At 32.3% G+C, this 21,325-nt stretch overlaps 1 long non-coding RNA gene across 2 annotated transcripts in view; it reads right to left on the bottom strand.

The window, feature by feature from the left end:
* Window positions 1-21,325, bottom strand: part of LOC132717079 (uncharacterized) — a 78,014-nt gene that overhangs the window by 41,646 nt on the left and 15,043 nt on the right. For both annotated transcript variants that reach the window (XR_009623910.1, XR_009623911.1), the window contains one exon: window positions 19,178-20,273. This is a non-coding gene — a long non-coding RNA (uncharacterized LOC132717079). The remainder of the gene's footprint in view (window positions 1-19,177; window positions 20,274-21,325) is intronic.

Genomic DNA, 21,325 nt, shown 5'->3' with positions numbered 1-21,325 from the left:
ATAAAGACTGGCTGCAATTCTTACATCTTAATAAAGCAACCCCTCAGGCACAAGGGGCTTGTGAGCACTGTTTTTCTTACTGTACATCTTGGAACTAAAGCTGTCTCCCACAACATTCCTCTCTGGTCTCGACAGTGAGACTGACACACAACTTCTCCAAACCATATTTTTATGCTAATTTCTCTAGCCAAAATAGAAAAAGCCATAAGGCAACACTAGCAAATACAGGAACCATTCATTAGAAAATAATTTAAAGTGGGGCATGAATCATAACTGAAATAGAGTACTTAATTCCTTTTCGATTATATAACTTGCATTTAACAGGCCTACAAAGTAGCAATATCTAAAACCTTCCCTGGGGATACATCTCCTGCATTGTGCAATAAAATTTCCCTCAATGTGCAGACTTTTTATCATGTGAAAAAGCAATAAAAATTTTAATCTGGAGAGGCCATGAAACCGCTTGCCCTAAATAACCTGTATCAACAGTACTAAAAACCACTGACCTGAAAATCTAAACAGGAAAGTGTCAAAGGAATGCTGAGAAAACCATTTGGATACGAGAGTGTAAAGGCAACTAAATCCAAACTGAGTCTTCAATCTTTACCTTTTTACTATAGTTGTTTGCATTGCTCTGAAGAAATATTCATTTTTCCCGAGATGAAGACATTCGAGGATGTTTTTAAAAAAATTGTCATGTTCAAATGTGTATAAATGTTGAATACTGCTTATAGCTGTGGACCCCAGTTTGCTGTCCATGATCATCTTTATCTGAGGTCTTGTCTGGTCACAGAATTGTAATAGCTTATAGTTTACTACTTTATGACATCATTTAAAGGCAGAGGAATGATGGAATGATGTATAAATACTCCTTCCGAGATTTAAAGTTTGATTCCAGTCACTAAGATGATTTAGCAGAATAAACAGACCATGTTACAGTACAAACTTAACATTACAAACTTGCAGTCATATCGTACATCCAAGTTTATACATTTTCAGCAGCAAAACCAAACTATAGAAAATTACAATTATCTGGCAACTAATTTTGCACAAAATCCCTCAGCACTCTCTAGGTACCAACCATGTTTCAAAAAGTGACCGAAATATGAAAAGGAACAAAACAAACAAATACAAAAACTTGAGAGATAATTCTTTTTGTAATAAAAACACACATTCCTGATACCCTCTTTAACTAAATGTTCAATTGTTAAATGTCTACATTTTCAAGTGACCAATATGTTCAAAACATAAGGTTTCTATAATCTATTGAACTCCACAAAAGTCAAGAGTGCAATTTAAGAGCATCATTTGAATAACTGAAATAGCAAAAGGTATTGAATTTTAATGAAAGGTGAAAAAGTCAATCTTCTCAATAAAAAAACCTATATCACACACAAAAATATACATGTTTTTATAGATCTGTATATAAATAATAGTTATACTTCTTCTTTAATTGTTTGCTATAAGATGGGCGTTCAAATCAATTGTCCGTACTGCCAAGGTTTTTCCATAGCCTTCAAAGACAAGAATTTACTTTATAAAAATATCATCATTCACAGACATTTTACCAGACATGAACGGTCCAACATTTTGTGATTGATGGATATAATATTTATGAACTTCAAATGAATTCTGTATTCTTCTTTACTATATAAAATTAACTTTCTTAGACATAATCTATACCAAGCCAAATATCTTTAAAAGGACTTGCCTATCTTTCGAACTGGACATTGAAAAACTTTCATCATTTTCAGTGAAAATTTCAAAATATAAACTGACTAAATAGGAAACAGTGCAGACTGTGATATGAGATGGCAGGGTTGCATAGGCAGATCTTTTTGCTTTAAACTAGCTACTAACTAGATTTGTTTATTGATGTATGGTATAAATAATAGCCAATTCTAAATTGTGTCAACATTTTATATTCTGTAACCTTCTTGTGACCTTATTTTATACTTTCTGTAATTAATCTTAACTACACTATCACCTGTAGGTAATAATATGCCATTAAAATTAAAATGATGGCATATTTCTCTTTATTGCTCATAACTATCCTATCAACTTCTCATTTCTAGTACTGCGTAGTATGCCTACTTTAATACTTACATACATACACATGTTCACCTGCTTAGCACAAAAGCAAGCACATCAATTTAGTAATCAAAGCGTTCCTGGTTTGATCCTCAGGTGAAGCTCTGTGATAATTGACCTTGGACATCAAGTCAATGTTCTGTTTGTGTTTCACCACTATTTAGAAATCATATGGGACTAAGTATCTGGTCACTTGCAGAAAAATTGGTAATTATAAATATTATCAAGGAATGGCAGTGAGATAAATCATTTACCGGATATGACCATAAATTATGTGCAGTGTAAACAATTAAAACAAAAACATGAATACACATGCACAATTCTTGGACAGTATATTATAATGCACACATATTTCAGTATGTAGTACCCACACAGTCATACATTTAGCACCATTAATTTTCTACATCTATACCAAAATGCTTTTCTAGTGCTGTACTCACAGTGCCCTGTACTAAGTTCTGTATGCATCTATACTATTTATAATGTTGTATTTATTTTTAATAATGTTTGATGATGTTCTAGTCTTGTACCTATTTCTATTGATGCATTATCTGTATTAAAATATGCAATCATGGCATAAAAGTAAATAAATTCCGTAAAATTCCTATTAAAATGTGCATAAACAATCATAATATGAAATTCAAATAAATTCTATGGATGCAATCAGTTTAATTCAGGATAAAGACATGTTCCGATTGCTGTATTGCCAGAAAAGATTTGCATACTCTGAAAATATCAAATTTATCAGAAAATGGCAAAATACTCATTCATTACACAAAGCCGCAGGAATTCGTGATATGTATAGATTGAACATAGGATAATAATGCATGGAATACAAAACAACCAATTATAATTAGCATTCCAATGGTGTAAACTGGACATAAGAATGTCACTAGTCAGGGTCATCTAAATAACATAATGACCACTACAAGAAAGACAAAAACAGTGATGGAGCGTTGTGAAAAAAGAAAATAAAAGGAGGAAAAAAAACCCATCCGCTTAGCTCAATAGGTAAAAGTACTGGTTGGACTGTGACTCAGGCACCCCTGGTTCAATTCCTGGAGGATACAGGTCACTTCTGTTACAATTGATCATGAAATACTTTCTTCAGTCATTTGCCCTGTATGTCTGCTCTGTCATGTACAGAACTTACGCTAACAGTTCCTTGCAAAAGTGAAGGCAACTAGTACTGGTAAACTGCTTGACAGCTTGCTCAGGAACAATGTGGTGGTCAAACTTGGCTCTGGTGAACTCAAATTGGATTACTGCTGCCATCTGGACCACTGAACCAACATATATACACATGAGTCTGAAAGCTTCTAAACCTTAATCTATTGTCACCTATAGATTCTATCCATGCGACTAGTGCAGACCAAGATCATGGGCTGCAAAGTCTGCTGTTAAGCCAATGCATGATTTAATTTTTTCTCTCAAAAGGATAAATGTATGGTTTTTGTCAAGATTCAAATGAAAGATGGACAGGTCCATTTAAGATATTTAGTGAATTAAAGGTTAAAAATGAAAGGCCAAAATGTGTCCTTTTGTCTCACATTATTAAAAAGTACCAACTTTCTCGAGCATTCTTGCACAGCTTAATTAAAAATTATTTTTCATTTTTTTAAATAATACTATTCAATTTCTTTTAATGTGTATTTATTTTAAGATCATTAAAAAGTAGTTTTTCAGTATTGAATTTCTTTAAACAATTAAATATATAATAGGCCAGTAATAGAGTATATATAATTATAATATAGCAAGAATAGCTGACCTTTTGATCACCATACAAGTAAAGTAAATCTATTTGTACAAACAGGTAACTTAACAGGTCAATGTGATCTTTATGTCACACTACCTGATAAAAGGAGTGACCATTGCCAAATGTCCAGTAAGACAGATAGAGTATACTGCCAATAAAAAGTAATAAATACTCTTAACACTCAAATTTATTTGGCCTTTGCTAATGTCCAATGATTATCAATTTCAGGGTTTTCATTTTTAACATAGGCAAGAGACGTACCCAACGAGAACAACCTTGTCGAAGGGTCAAGGGGGAATTTTAATCTACAAGCTGAAAAAACTTTTTAACAGCATTTAAATCATAATATGGATCACCAATCTGTTAAAAATGAAAACCCTGTATTTACCAAAGTTTACTTGTATTGGACCTGATATCATTTTTCAATTGGTCCCATCTGACCCTTATATTAATTGTCAGTTAAGCTATTCTAATTTTTCTAATTTTACAAATGATAACTTGTAACAAGAGTTACTGAGTGGAAAAGAAGTTCCTGCAGTTTATTATGCACCAGGTAAAGATGTGCATGTTTGAGTTGAAATCAACTTCATTTTTCGTGAGAAATCCAAGAGCTTCTCTTTTTTTTTGTGTAAAATTTTATGATACCACTCCTTATAATTGCTAAAATTTGCTCGAAGATAACTCTCTTCAAGTGTGTTACGCAAGAAAAAAAACAATGTGAACACACTGAATAATAGAGCCATATGGAAATCTTTAAATCAGTAAACAATCCCACACAACTCTGGAGTGCAGCTCCCCTATAGTGCTGCATTTCATAATTTGCTCATTCATTGACTCATATGTAAGATGATTCTTTACTCAATAACTTTGATTAGGGTTGGGGTTACTAAATAGAACAAAAGATAAGGTTTGGAGAATTTTCTTTTTTTAAAAGAAATATGAAAATTAAAGAAAGTTCCCACTTTTTTTTCTATCAATTGATCATATCCAATTTACTCATATACTCATTTTGGATGTACTTTCAACTTCCAATCAAAGAACCAAATTACAATCAAACAACCTTTCACACCAAGAATTTGAACAGAACATAGTTGTTATTATATTGTATGATTCCATAATCTTTCTTTTTAAAAACAGTACTTTCTTTTAAAATCTAAATAGTTCATTTAATTAAAGACATTTTCATACATGCACCCATTTCGATCTGGATTGTGCCTGTTTCCAGGCATCAGTGAATTAGGAGGAAGTTCTGTAGACTGAATTGTGAAGCAAGGATTTCATTAACTCAAACTGAAATGATCAATTCTTGGACATTGCAACTATTCTTTATTAGAGTTTATAGATTCTTTTCATCATTTTTTATTTATATATCACTATAGTTGCCAGTTCTTTGAAACTAATTCTGATAGTGAAGAGCTTTTTTCTATGTTAAGAATAGTTTAATCATTATAAGTAAGGGCCCCTCATGTACTTGGTAATTTCTACTGGTATATGTTTGTTAAAATAGAGGAAAAAGCTATAAAAGATGAAAGAGGCCTGACTCTGAAACAAATTTAACATAACCATGAGCCTGATTTATGATACATTGGATTACAAATTAAACCACTTTCCTAATAAATTAAACAGTGAAAAACAAGTTAACAACTAGTCAAAAATCCTATTCAAAATTTGGTCAAAATAAATTCCTTCATACATGAGGACAAAGAGGCTTTTAAAGTTCTAATCAAAGCCATCTGATGTAACCACTTAAATTGGCACTCAAAACTGAAGTACCATCTCAGAGACAGACTATTAAATTGTAAATCTATCAAAGTTCAAAAGGGTTCACCTATTATCAGAAACAGAATAAACTTTCCACCATTTTCCAATCTTTGGTTCTGCCTGTCCATGTTACACAATAAGCCTATAGAAAAGAGTGATAAATGACTAACAGAAGGGTCAAAAGTTGACCAGTCTATAACAAAACACCCTCTTATCCAATTATGTAACAGTATGGTCATCAGGTCAGAGTGACCAATAATGCTGTAAGGTATACCCAGAAAAGATGTTGGTTTTTCTGGTAACATAAACAAAGATGAACTGACAAGGCCATGCATACCACTTATAACAATACAAACTCAGTAAATATCAGATATTTTTACATAATTATGTCCAGGGAATGAAAATGTAACAAAAACACTTTAAAGATATACTTTAAAAATGTTAATAATTGCTACACAGTCTTTTTGTATGTATAAAATAAACATGTTTCGACTTCATTTAAAGTAGATATGTTATGTTTTGAGCTCTATAGGTGGTCACAATATGAATATATAGTGTCATTAAAAAAACTTGCAGTTTTTTTTAAGAAAAGACCAACTTAACTTGACCCGTAATAGGGAATGCAGCTTTCCATACATAGTTTATTCATTATTTTATTCAAATTAAACATATTCAGTAAGAATTTCATGGATTTCAATACATTTCTAAGATAAAATTATTTTACCCCAAGATGTGCATAGTATATCTTTAAATGAAGACTAGTTCTTAAGGCCTAACATGAAATATCGCTTGTTTCCCCTTCTGCTACAAAGGTATTTATTTCTATGATTGCCTTGAACCAACTTTTAAGTCTGAACTCCCTTAAACACTCTACCATTTAATGCTTCAATAACAACTTTCCTTTTGGAAAAACTGGGCAATTTAATGGTTAATTATATGTACCTTCTTGGTTTGAACAAATTCACTTTACAAGATATTATTTATCACTGGTTGCACTATACCTCTTTATTACCACCATTCAAAATCATTTTCTATTGACAAAAATGAAAACCATTCATCAAAACAGTGCTATAAGAGGTTAAATCTTGATGAATGCACCTGATAGTTTTACTTTAATTGTATAGAAAGATGAAAAAAACATGGAAGTTTATTAAACCGGTACAATGGTGTCATCCAGTATACAACTATACATGGGGTCAAACAGTGGCTGTGTGTATATGGTCAATTTAAGTGCCAATGAACAAGAAAATTACAAGATAAGTATCACCTTATCCACCAGCCAATATGACAAAATGCCCAAGGCTCATTTAAAGTAAGAAAAAGGAGAAAAAGTTATAAATCAAGAGTAGTTATCTTTGTAAAAACAGTTACTATAGGAAAGCAGACACCAACAGAAAAATTTCATTGATTAACTAGGATGATATCGTCTTTGTCACATGAAAGGGGTCGGCGGAAACGGGGGATTGTTAATGCTTAGTTATGCCGTTGTGATTGCGCATGGATAATACCTGTTTAATCAGAAGTTACATATTCTGTACGACATCCAGCTAGCATACCGCATACATGTCCCTGTAGAGAGTGAAAGAGCTTCAAATATTTTATCAATGAATGAAAGTCAACTGGTACTTAAAACCATTTTAAATATTGTGTGAATTGAAAACAAGACTTTTAACGTAAATAAATACCGAGGTGAAGGGAACCTGTACATGTATTAACTCTTGTTATTTATCATGTTTATCTGATAAAAAAAACAGATAATGACAACATTCTTACACAGAAGAAAAATTGTCTTTTTTATTTATTTGTAATTAAAGTTGAATCGCTAGAATGGGAAAAAAAGCTTGTTCCAATATACAATTTCATTTCCTCATATTCAACGCATGATATCTCATATTCATGAAAACATTAATTTGTATTGTTTACAGTGTTTATCAAGAACTTTTACTTCCTTCAGGGTTGTCATTAAGAAGCAGGTGGAGGCCGCTTCAAGATTTAGAAAAGACTATTTATTTCTATTGTATGACTGCATAATTAAGCACTGTTTCTAGACTAAAATTGTAGTTTGTTATTACATTTGTTTTTTCTTCCTCTACAAAATTTGTAAATGCCTTGCCTACTGTACCTAACAAACAATAAATACATCGAAGAATCTATGAAATCTATAATCAAAAAGATTTGGTATCCTATCACAAAAATTGTGAAAAAAGACACCATCATCTCTTTAATATTGCAATAGAACCATTTCAAATGGCATTCATATAAGTAAACTCAAGACTGATGATAAACATAAATTTATAGTGATAGCTTCAATGTTTTTTGAAAATATCAATCATAGCATAGTACTGACATTGTTTTTAAAGCAATAGTACAAATAAATGATAAAACCAGAATGTAACCCTCTCATCAGGTCACGAGACCTCTGTTCAGGTCACAGATTCCCTGCCAGGGCAACTAAATAACACTGGTACTGGTGTGGAGATGGAAGAAACAGACTAAATTAATGGAAGGTTTAAAATTTGATATATCTTTCATCATGTAAGAGTGGTTTGTCAAACTTGGTTCTGTTCCACCCTTGTAGTTGATTTTCTTTTGTTTCGCTTCTAATAATGGCATTGAGTACTTTTGTGCACAATAAAGGATTTGACTTATTACAGGATTGGAGCAGTACCTCTAGACGCTTGCAAAATTCATGATCACAAAATAGACAAATATCTTTTTCTTCGCTGATTATTACATTTTTCATGCATTTACATACAAAAATCAGTGCGAAAAGATGAATTAGACTTTTTAAAGTTCATTCCATTGGGTAAAAAGGCAAGATTTTAGCATTTTATCATTCAAGCGCCTTGTCCGGTATATACCGGAATACGGTATTGAGTGTGGTGCTCCAATCCTTTTTTTAGTCTCCCTTTTAAATAAACCTGCAGGAACCAAAGTGATTAGCCCTTGAAACCAGTAAAGATCCTGGTAAGACTGCATGGATCTGACCAACACCAAATTTTCATCTTGATATCCCTTAATATTTTTTTACAAGGGACAGTTCCAAAAAAAATAGAAGCCAGAATTGCCCGTTTCAGAAATACAGTGGGTTAAAGGTTAATTGCAAGCTAATTAGCCACCTGAGCCACTGATGACAACTAGTCACCTTATACAATACACAGTAGATCAATTAGTTAATGATTAAGAGGGTTATTATCTTAACATTGACCTCTCCTGCTTTCTAATCTTGTACCCCAGTCACCACAGACAAGGATTGCAATGTTATAAGATAAGACAAGACACTCTGCCCCTCCCTCAACTTTTCCTTCCGTATGGGAACTCTTGATTTACTGAGTAAAAGGCTCATTCAAATGTTCACAGATTGTGTATTTAATGAGAGGAAACATGCAACATCAAGATGGTCCTGCAAAGGTCATGACCCAGCCATGTATCAACCCTATGAAAAACTTCTTCTGACAGAAATGAGATACTCAGCCCTACCCTCTAACAATAAAAGCCATTTACAATGAAAACACCAAAACCTGTAACCGATTATAAATATTTTGGCTATGCAGACAATGTTAATATCCTGACAGAAGTGGTGTAAAGGTAACAATTACAGTCTGGCCAGGACTTCACACAGATTTTTCTATGAAAAACAGGCATGGAATCTAGGAATCTTGCCCCCTATCAACCCCATGTCATAGTCAATAGAAATTCTACAATGTTAACACTGCTATTAACAGCTCTTTCTCATTCAGAAGCAGAAATGACTTCTGAAATATGTCTTTACAAAGTCAGACAAAGTAGAAAGAACAACTGAAAAGTACATATAGTAGGGGTCAAATGGTTAATCTGTTACTATGTAATTTACAACTTATCTAATCAGAATCTTTCCCCATAGTTACAGTAGCTCAGGAATAATATTACTATTATTTTACACCAAAAACTGAGAGCATAAATTTTTATATATATAGAAGTTTCTTAAAGAATATGATAAGTGCAAAAAGACTTGAAGACACTTGATATAGAGATATAAATATGTCTCCCCTAACATAACAATAAAATTCTGCTATAAAATGAAGTTGCTGATTAGTTTTGCAATTTGGTGGAAAATACAAAATTATCTTTTAAATCATAACATAGCTTGAAATTTAACACATTAATCAGTTTTCAATTTTTATTTCTACCATTCGTTACTTAAAGACCGCATCACACATTATATTGCAAACTTTCATTCATGTGCAGATAACAAATTACAGAATGCACTTTGGTTTTACGCGCGAAAGTGACATACGATATAATTCATTTATATAATTATCTACACCAATTGATGTCATACGCTCTTGTTTTTTATTAAACCACATCCTTGTTGGTAAGGAGATAAAAAGTATCTCATTTAATGTACTTGAAATTATCGTGGTTATAATATACCCACAAGATATTATCTATATGCTCAATATTGTTAAACACATAAGTAGTTTTACTATAATAATGTCAAAGTTTCAATGACCACTACACATTTATGATTTTATGTCAAGGTTAGTAAAACAAGGACATGAGTACCATCATGTCAAAGAACTTTCCAATGACCACATGGACCCCAGAACCATCAGGTCTCAGAACTTTTCAATGACCACATGGACCTGAGAAGAATCATGTCAAAGTTTCAATGACCACAACACATGATGTGAAGATAGGCCATCACAAGTCATAGTCATCATTTAAACTATAGATAATTTAAATGTCAAAGTAAACAAAATATGGACAATTGTGTCAAAAAGAACTAAGACTGGGCAATCCATCTGATCAGTGATTCTGTACAATTTTACTGTTGAAAAAATTTTACAACTCAAATAGCTTTATTTGCAATGATTTAATAACTACTTAACATTTAGGGTGAAATACTTTCAATTCAGCTAGAATGATTTAAAGTTCTTATGTTTTTATACCCTTGTGATTAAATAAGGTTTTAAACCCACAATGCCTGAGTCGAGAGGCAGACACCATAACGAAAAAGTCGGTGTTAGCGTTTAACTTGACCACATTAATCAGATGTATAAACATGCTACTTTAATGGTTTAAAAATGATACTATGTTATATCAGTTTAAGATTTTCATCTTGTTTTGATTGGACGAGTCAGATTATATTTAAAACCAATGTCACACTCAGTTTTTCAAACAAGGATTTATTTTATCTCCTATCATTCAGTCTGGTCACTTTAAACTGGAGACTCTAGATTAATGGTATCCGGTCAGTTCGTATAATATCAGTGACCACTTCGGTTTCAATGACACGCTATATTATACAATATTTATACAGATTTTGTGACATTTATCCAGTATTTGTGACAGTATAGGGCTATCAAAAGAGTATTAAGCAAACAAATCATCGTTCAGTACATTTGACCTATTCTAATGACTTGCCATTTTGACCAAAATAATAATTGAAATCATAATTGAAAGATTTGTAATCTTTGGCAAGAAAAGGGAGTTATAAACACTCTAACAGCTGTCTTAATGGAAATGTCATAGTTTCTGTACTATGTATTTTCCAATAACATTATGTCACTCCCAGTACAATTTATGACATTCTTGACCTGTTCTTTGACCATAATAGTATGTCTAACTGAACTTTTCACCAATATAATCTTTGTACAATACTGTAAAGAATGCGTCATTTTCTGCGTGTTTCCCAAGGATTAATTAGTCAAACGCATTCCAATACTTATTAAACAGTCTGCGGTGAACATATTTTCAATTTATTACAAATTAAAGAGGGAAATTAGTAATTTAAACAAAACAGCCAATGGCTATTATGGGAATATTTGTACTACTTGTGTGTTAAAATATCTAAAAACTTGAACAATTTTAATATTGATCTACAACAAAACAAAACTGTGATATTTTCTTTAAAGATTCAAAATTGTGTCTTTCACTTATTATGACTTGGCACTAAGTTAGGCCACAATGAAATAATCTTTAGTTTATATGAAGAAAAACTTAATTTCTTTTAATTACTTTACATGTACTTATAATTTAATTATACACCCAGTGATTTTTCTCACTTAATTGGGAAGAGGCCTTAGCCTCTTGATTTTGGGAAAAATTTTCTCTAAAATTGCTGTTTTGGGAAGTAAAAATGCTGGTTTAAGTTCATATTTTTGGGAAAACTGCATGATTTAAAAAAAAAATTTCAATTGGGAAGAGGCCTTTTTTCGGAGTTTGTTATATAAGTAGAAAAATCACTGACACCTTACTAACTAGAATAACCATTAATTAATTTAGTATTGACACAAAAAATGTTTAATGGGGTGGGATGAAAATTAACAAGGGTCAGTTGTCAATGATAATTTGCTTGATCATTTTGATTTGTCTTTATTAGATAAGGACTATTTTCATTGCCAAGTCATGCAATATATTTCGAATAAAGGCTGTGACACTGGTAGAAAGCACTAACTTCTCTAAAATAAGCTAACTGTATAACTTCTTCACATGATGTATGTCTCCAACACCACTGGCAGGATTCTTACCTGTTGCTACTCACTGTAACTATTGTCTATGAATTTGATAAATACTCGTGTAAGATGTAGCTAACAAAAACATGAGGGGCATTATATGCATCTGAGCTCTTGCTAAAAACTTCCTTTATTAAAAGTATAACATCTTCCTTAGATATCATATTATGCATATTCATTTCTTTTGCAAACTATACAAGGAAAAATTACAAGTTTCTGTTTGTGACTTCTAGAAAGTTTTTTGAAGCAGTGTCTTCCAAGAAGCTTATCTTAATCTACTGATACAGGCATATACTTGTTGAATGGTCTTATCAGATAATACAGGCAATGATTGTTAATACTTAAATCTGTAAGACAGCAATCATTAAGTTTGCCTAGTTGATTAAAGTGTTTCAATTGAGTTATGAGTGCAAGTTTCCCCATACTTATCTCAATCTCCTTTTTCATGAAGACAATAGTAATCAAAGGCCCATTGTAGGATGAGAATATATATATATATGTGGTGTACTGTTTTATAGCATACTGGACTGGCAATCCATAGACCCCTGGTTCGAGTCCTGACTGCTGCATGCCAATTTTTTCTGTGATTTTTCTGTATAATTTCAGGCTCATGACTTTCTTTCATATAAATATATGTAAGAAAGAAAGAAAGTCATCAGCCTGAAATTATATGAAAGATAGAAAGCCATGAGCCTGAAATTATACAATTAAAGACAGTCTTGCAAAAAGCCTATGTATCACATACCTATCCAGAACTATCTATTTAAAGTAGATATGGGCAAATATATGCTTTTGTTTTATTTTGGTTTGCTATGTCTAGACTCAAACAGGTGTGTTTATAGCCTATTATATCTATGATAAATTGACACTTTAAGAATGATAATTACTTTGCTTATGGCCATTACAAGAAACAGAAGATATTTTATTTACCAATCTTAGATGTATTCTACAGTACAGGTATTATTAACCTTAGAATACAGGTATTATTAACCTTTCTCTTATGAAGTTATGTGACAAAGTCACAGTCTTGAGTCAGTTGAGCATAATCTTACAGCAACAGAAGAACCTTTTATTAAATTATTCAATTCATACATATCCATCAGACTCTCTTGGAGCCCTGTATTCACAATCCAGTTACAACAAAACATGCAGCATGTCATTTAATTTGCCAGGATTCATTTAAAATACCTTCAACTGTTATTAGTTGCCACTGCCCCGTTATAACCTAGATGGAGCATTATGCAACAATGCATCAGTTGTATTCAAATAAGCAGCTGTATGCATTTTTTTAAAAATAAAGAAGGGGATTTTACAAACTTAACATGCCACCCTTGCCCTCCCTACTCAGATAAGTTTTCAAACAAACTCATCCAGTTTTATCTTAAAAAGAGCATTGTCTTAGATTAATCTAAGATTAAACGACTTTTATCCCTCTAAAGGAATTAATCAAGGTGCAACATTAAGCCTGTATTTGTTTGTTTTGCAATTGAAAATTGATTACAAAGTATCAAAGTCCAGAAAAAGATCACATTGAAATTTGAATAAGTCAAGTAACAGATGACCCTTTGAAGTATTTCTTTAAGATTTTTTCTTAAAAAGTAGCTATCTCAGAAGAATGTTGATGGGGTACTTCAGAAATTTTGATCAGCATGAAGGACTGATTGGACGGATATGGGATTAGCGATTAGCTTCCAAAACCAAGAGCTGTATCATGGTACAGGGTTCATCCAAAAGATAAAAAGATTGGTTTTAAACACATAATGCACTAAAAAGCACAATCATTATATACACAAATAAATAATGCTAAATTAAAGCCTTGAACTAGTCAGAAATGGAAACTTTAAAAGTCGCCTACAAAAGTAAAATTGAACATGATGTACAGTAGGTTCAGTTTCATTGAAGCAAATTTATGGAAAATGCAAACATCCATTCTTCATTAATTTCAGCAGAATTCAGCGTCTTGTCAACATTAAAATAGTGTTTAATTCAGAAGCACCCACAGACCCAAAATAATAAATACTGAACATTTTAACTGAATTTTACCAAGGCACTGATGCAAAAAATGTATCACTTAAAGCACATTGAAAAGACAGGTGCAAAAATAAACTGCAACAAATATCGGTCATACATTCTAAATACATTATATAAAGATAATTGAATAGTTGAATAAGCCTTTTTTGTTGATGTAAATTTAATTTTTTCACCTTGACACAATCTGCAGGTAGCCTGAATTACAAATGAATCAAGGTAGCTAAGAAATTTATAAGCACATGATGTTACATATTTTGTAAACTACACAATGAAACTTCACTTGGATTAGAAACACTTGTCTTACAAAGAAAAAAAAATCAACAGAAAAAATCTTGTTTACATCATTATTATTTTATTTTTTTACGATTTTTACCTGATTCCTCAATGTCATATATAGGACAAAAGTTAACATTTTTGTTGTGATTCATGCCAAAATTAGCATTTCATATTCTTTCCCGCTTTCCATATCAAGTAACCGTATTTTCTTTAATAAAAATGTAAACTGATAACTTCATTCAAGTTTGTCATATTTCTTACTCTCTCTACTGTACTGACGACTACAATAGTGGTGCGTAACACGACACTATCTAACTGTTAAAAAGCGGGAAAATTGACCCATTATAAGTACTTTATTCATACTTAGCGAAAAAAGAAACTGTTATCAGGTTTCCCCTGCGAGTTTTATTTATTTACTTCCTATGGTGCTCTTGTTAAAGTTATTACAAACAATAAACAATAACAAATCAATACACTATTGATCTTAAGGAAATACGATATATTTCCGCCTTTTTTAAAAAATTCATTTTCCTTTCAAGATCAATTAATTTTTTATAAAGCGCCCTTTGAAAAATACTACAAGTATCGATATATCAAAAGAAAGCATAACCTTGCCTTTGAAAAAAAAAGAATAAATAAACAACTCGGTACACGCGCGTAACCTATACAATACAGGGGAGGAAAGATAAATGTAATTTTTAAACACTAAAAAAATACCCTAGACTTTGATAATTAAATTCTCAAAACTACCCCCAGGATTGATTAATAATAAAAGATACTTTTCCACATACAAATGCAATAACTTTTCTTTGACTGGAAAGTAATACTTTTAAAATTTTTCATTAACTCTAATACATTGTTGATATATTTTGCATACCACGAGAAAAAACACATGCCACTAAAATGTTACTTAATTTTGCATTTTAATGAATTTAATGGCTGTTTTACTGTTGTTTCATTCAAGCAGTATGGCTTACGAGGGCGGAAAGGCAATTTGTTTAATAAACCACTGTTATGTACATATCTCATGAAATTCTCACATGAGTTTTGTTCTAAGAATGACTCTCACATGAACTTGGATGTTACAGCAAGATAATGAATTCCAGGTCTACCAACTTGTCATAATCTTGATTGAAATGACCACAGAATTTCTCCCAGAAAACAACAAAAAACCACAGTGTGTTGTATTCAGTTACACACAGTTCAAGTAAAAGTATGTCCATATACATGTATTACTTACTAATCAAATTAGAAAATGAGTAATATTGTTTGTTTGACTAGCCTAACAGGGGCAAAGAAGAGCAGTTCTACTATATGCCATCATGAGGGTCAGTCAGGCAATCCTGTAATACTCTGCTGCCTTACTGGACTAAATTCTGTGGCTGTACTTTCAAAAATAATTCCTTTATTACTGATATTGGAAACTTCTAAATTCAATGCATTACAAATGCAGACTAGAAATGTGTCATCATGCCACGGATGCCCCCGCATGCAGCCAAAATTTCAGATGGTGCATTAATTTTTTTTTTTCATTTTAAGTTCAAAGCCCTTAAAACTTTTCAATGTTAACACAAACCATTTTCATACACTGTTCAGTCTTAACCTTTTAAAAATAGCATATTGCATATTTGTAAACAATTAAATGGCTAAAAGTATGAGTGCTGAAACTGAAAGTTCAAAATTTTTCCAACATTCAGGAAAGATAAGTTTGTCTAAAATCATTGAACCACAAATAAATTCAAACTTAAACTGCTTATTCCTTAGATGTATCTATATTATTTTCAAAGTGAAAGGGACATAACTCTGCCAAAAAATCATCAAACCATGACCAAATTCCAAACTGACCTGCCCATTCCTTTGACATATCTATAAGTCAAATTTAAGTTGAATATGTAACACTGTTGGGTAGATAATGAACAGAAACTGTAAATTTCATATTATTTTCAAAGTGTAAGGGGCATTAGTCTGCCAAAAATCATTGAACCATGACCAAATTCAAACTTGGCCTGAGCATTCCAAAAACATATCCATATGTCAAATTTGAGTTGAATGTGTTGTACCATTGGGGAGATAATAAACGGAAACTGAAAATTTCATATTACTTTCAAAGTGAAAGGGGCATAACTCTGCCAAAAATCATTGAACCATGACCAAATTTGAACTTGACCTGCGCATTCCTTTGACGCATACGTATGTCAAATTTGAGTTGAATGTGTGGTACCTTTGGAGAGATAATGAACGGAAACTGAAAATTTCATATTATTTTCAAAGTAAAAGGGGCATAACTCTGCCAAAAATCATCAAACCATGACCAAATTCGAACTTGACCTGTATTTTCTCATGACATATCCATATGTCAAGTTTGAGTTGAATGTGTTGTACCGTTGGGTAGATAATGAACGGAAACTGAAAATTTCATATTATTTTCAAAGTAAAAGGGGCATAACTGTGCCAAAAATCATCAAACCATGACCAAATTCGAACTTGACCTGTATTTTCTCATGACATATCCATATGTCAAGTTTGAGTTGAATGTGTTGTACTGTTGGGGAGATAATGAACGGAAACTGAAAATTTCATATTATTTTCAAAGTAAAAGGGGCATAACTCTGCCAAAAATCATCGAACCATGACCAAATTCAAACTTGACCTGTATTTTCTCATGATATATCCATATGTCAAGTTTGAGTTGAATGTGTTGTACCGTTGGGGAGATAATGAACGGAAACTGATATTTCATATTATTTTCAAAGTAAAAGGGGCATAACTCTGCCAAAAATCATTGAACCATGACCAAATTCGAACTTGACCTGTATTTTCTCATGATATATCCATGTGTCAAATTTGAGTTGAATGTGTGCAACCGTTCTTAAGATAATGAACGGAAACTGATGATGACGGAATGACAGAATGACGGAAGGACGGAAGGACGGAAAGGACGGAAGGACGGAAGGATGGAAGGACGGAAGGACGGAATGACGGAACAGGGTAACACTATATGCCCCGGCCATTACATGGCGGGGGCATAAAAATGGTAAGTGCTCACTGCAGAAGTTGAGAAGACACTTAGTTTGAACAGCTGGTGACCAAGCTGGTATCAACAGCTCACAAGTAAAATGATATTCTTGAAAGTTAAAAGCAAAAAACACAATAAACCAATCATCAGTCAACACTGTCATCTTACACTTTAAAAAACATAAATGATTAAATAATATGTCATACATGAAAGACAAACATGCACTTTAAGGCACATCAATACATCTGATCATTACAAGAATGTTACTGAGAATTAACTTGTATAATGCTGGTGATTGACCAGACAATTGTTTTATCTACGTCTAAGTCTGCCACATGATATGATTTACATGTGATCATGATAATTATTATGCTAGTTTCAAATGTGATCCAGAAATTATGCTTGCAGATGATATAGTTTCAAATGTGATCCAGAAATTATGCTTGCAGATGATATAGTTTCAAATGTGAGCATGAAATTTAATTGCAGATGATTTAGTTTCAAATGTGAGCCAGAAATTTAATTGCAGATGATATATTTTCAAATTTGAGCTGGAAATTATGTTTGCAGATGATATTGTTTTAAATGTGAGCCAGAAATTATGCTTGTAGATGATACAGTTTCAAATGTGAGCATGAAATTATGTTTGCAGATGATATAGTTTCAAATGTGAGCTGGAAATTATGCTTGCAGATGATATGGTTTCAAATTTGAGCTGGAAATTATGCTTGTAGATGATATAGTTTCAAATGTGAGCCAGAAATTTGCTTGCAGATGATATAGTTTCAAATGTGAGCCAGAAATTATGCTTGCAGATGATATATTTTCAATTATACTTGCAGATGATATATTTTCAATTATACTTGCAGATGATACAGTTTCAAATGTGAGCTTGAAATTATGTTAGTCTCAAATGTCAGGCAGAAATTATGCTTGTAGATGATATAGTTTCAAATTTGAGCTGGAAATTATGCTTGCAGATGATATAGTTTCAAATGTCAGGCAGAAATTATGCTTGTAGATGATATAGTTTCAAATTTGAGCTGGAAATTATGCTTGCAGATGATATAGTTTCAAATGTCAGGCAGAAATTATGCTTGTAGATGATATAGTTTCAACTTTGAGCTGGAAATTATGCTTGCAGATGATATAGTTTCAAATGTCAGGCAGAAATTATGCTTGTAGATGATATAGTTTCAAATTTGAGCTGGAAATTATGCTTGCAGATGATATAGTTTCAAATGTGAGCCAGAAATTATGCTTGCAGATGATATAGTTTCAAATGTGAGGCAGAAATTATACTTGCAGATCTATGATATAGTTTCAAATTTGAGCCAGAAATTATGCTTGCAGATGATATAGTTTCGAATGTGAGCCAGAAATTATGCTTGCAGATGATATAGTTTCGAATGTTAGCCAGAAATTATGCTTGCAGATGATACAGTTTCAAATATGCTTGCAGATGATATAGTTTCAAATGTGAGTTCGACATTATAGAATAATTTTAGATTTTAAGTATGCATCTGAAATGACGCTACTAAAAGTTGAGTCCTAATTTGCGCAAGAATTTTACATAATGGCAAGGGGATGCTATTTTCTGTCACCAAAAAAGGTGTGTCTAACAAATATTTGTCTTTATCAAACCTGAATAGTTTGTATGCGGACTACCAACAGATGAAAAATGTCATTCAATAAAAATGCCTATACTTCTATATTTATAAATATTATAAAGAGCCAAAGTCTTCTTACCTTTCAGTCCATGAATACAGCTTTCATAATAAATCCAATAAGAATAACACACACTAGAAAAGAAAACACGCATATAGCGAAAAAAAATATTTGCACACTGAATTCGGAATTGCACAAATTCACATAATTCCTAACTTTGACCTTTCACAACACTATTCAAAACACTTTTATCATTACTATATTAGTTATCCAATCTTGTCATAGACCAGGTTTGAAACCAAAACTTTAAGCTTTGAATCTTAAATTATAAAAGAATGTCTGAAGCAAATTTCCCCGTTTGACATCGCACATTACTTGGTGTAACCGATTTTCAGATGTAGGGAAGATTTTCTTTGCAATGATTAACTTTCTGCTTACAAGATTTTTTTCTTAAACCAATGGCTGATTTTCATATCATCCTTTAATTAGAATCGGTATATAATTCTAAGGTACGATGATTAACAATACATGGTTCCTCTGACTTAATAATCCAGTGATTTACATGTATTCAGTGTAATGTGTTATGTAAAGTATTTGATTTTTGGTGCTTGTACCACTGAAGAATTTTGGAACCATGGCTAATTAATGACTTATATTCGTCCCAATGCTGATATTCAGTGCGAGTCTGCTATAAGTTCCATGTTGCATTCAATTATAGGTATCATATATATAAAATATATAAGCTTCTTCCATCCAGTTTACTCCTTGTGCCATGGTAACTCCGACTGACAAGAAATAATCAGATTTTCTACGACACAGTCATAGCTTAAGCCATAACGCTATAACAAAATACCGTAATTTTATTTTTTCAAAATCATATCACTGGCCATAGTTTTGCTATAGTCCATTTTACTTAGGTGACACATATTCAAAAGCATCCAGGACTGTTTGACTGCAGGCTCTGCAGCTCATAGCTGACAATATTTTGTGGCATTTTGAGCTTGCCAAGTCCAGAGTGATGACCTTTACATTCTCTGACAATAGCTAAAACAGTTTCTTATGCTATATCAAACATTTCCAGCATCTTTGTTTGACTCTTTTTCCGGACATAACATTTTTCCATAATGATAGCCCTTTCTTGTGAAGCCATTGTAAGGACCTCTTTTATTTGCATATACTGAAATAGAGGGGAAACAAATCTTTATTAGGTTGCATATATTCAAAAGTCACACAAGCAAAAAGATAGCAAAAGAATGTGTAATGCTGTCTGTTACCTTTCATCTCTAACATTATTCTAGCAGATGACATAATCAACAAGTTATGTTGGGAAAGAAAAATTTGAATACTTTTTAGTCTACGGTAAAACACTATTTTATTTTTGGAAATGCAAGGGCTATCTAGACAAGCAATAACATAGTATATAGAGAACAGGCCTTGAGGTTATAAAACTTTTTCTAACTTCTATCTGAAATCTATGGCTATTCATTGGTCGTTGTACATTCTGTGACAGTTCCTGACCAATCAAATACCTGAGATCTGAGTTGAGCTTACAATCTCCGACCCAGGACTATCCAGTACAGACAATTTCAGTACAAGCAATTATATAGAGAACAGGACTATCCAGTACAGGTAATTATTACAGAGAACAGGCCTTTTGAGTACTAACAATTTCATTGAGAAAAGGCCTCAGGGGTCTCAATTCTGTCTCCAATCTCAGGATTTTTATTGGTAACTGTACTCATTCTGTGGCAGTTTTTGACCAATCATATACCTGAGGTCTGAGTTGGAGCTTAGAGAATTTCTTTATAACCTCGGACCCAGGACTATCCAGTACTTGCAATGCAGTCTTAAAGGAAGGAAGAATATTGATTGTAAGCTTTAATTTGACGCATTTGTTAAATTGCCTTTTCAAAAAACTGACAGCAAACTATGTATACATACAATCTACACTCCTTTCATTTCTGGCTTTATTTTCTTCACTGGAAAAGTTTTTAAATGAGATGTCTTCCAGCAAATTAGAGCATTAGCTTTGTTATATATAGGGATTAAGAAAAATCATATAAAAATCACAGGAATCAGACAGTTTGGATTAGTTAAACCACCCAACATCCTGCCACCTATTACAACACAGTTGCCACAATCTCAGTATGTCATCAAACACTTCACCTTCACTGAACTTCCTATGGTCACTTCCATTGTTAAATATTTTGGATTATCATTTAAGCCGTG

The sequence above is a fragment of the Ruditapes philippinarum genome, unplaced genomic scaffold (assembly GCF_026571515.1).
Source record: "Ruditapes philippinarum isolate M1 unplaced genomic scaffold, ASM2657151v2 ctg61_1_1_1_1, whole genome shotgun sequence".
Taxonomy (NCBI): Eukaryota; Metazoa; Mollusca; class Bivalvia; order Venerida; family Veneridae; genus Ruditapes; species Ruditapes philippinarum.
Note: the sequence above shows the minus strand (reverse complement) of the source record. Positions and strands in the feature narration are given on the sequence as shown.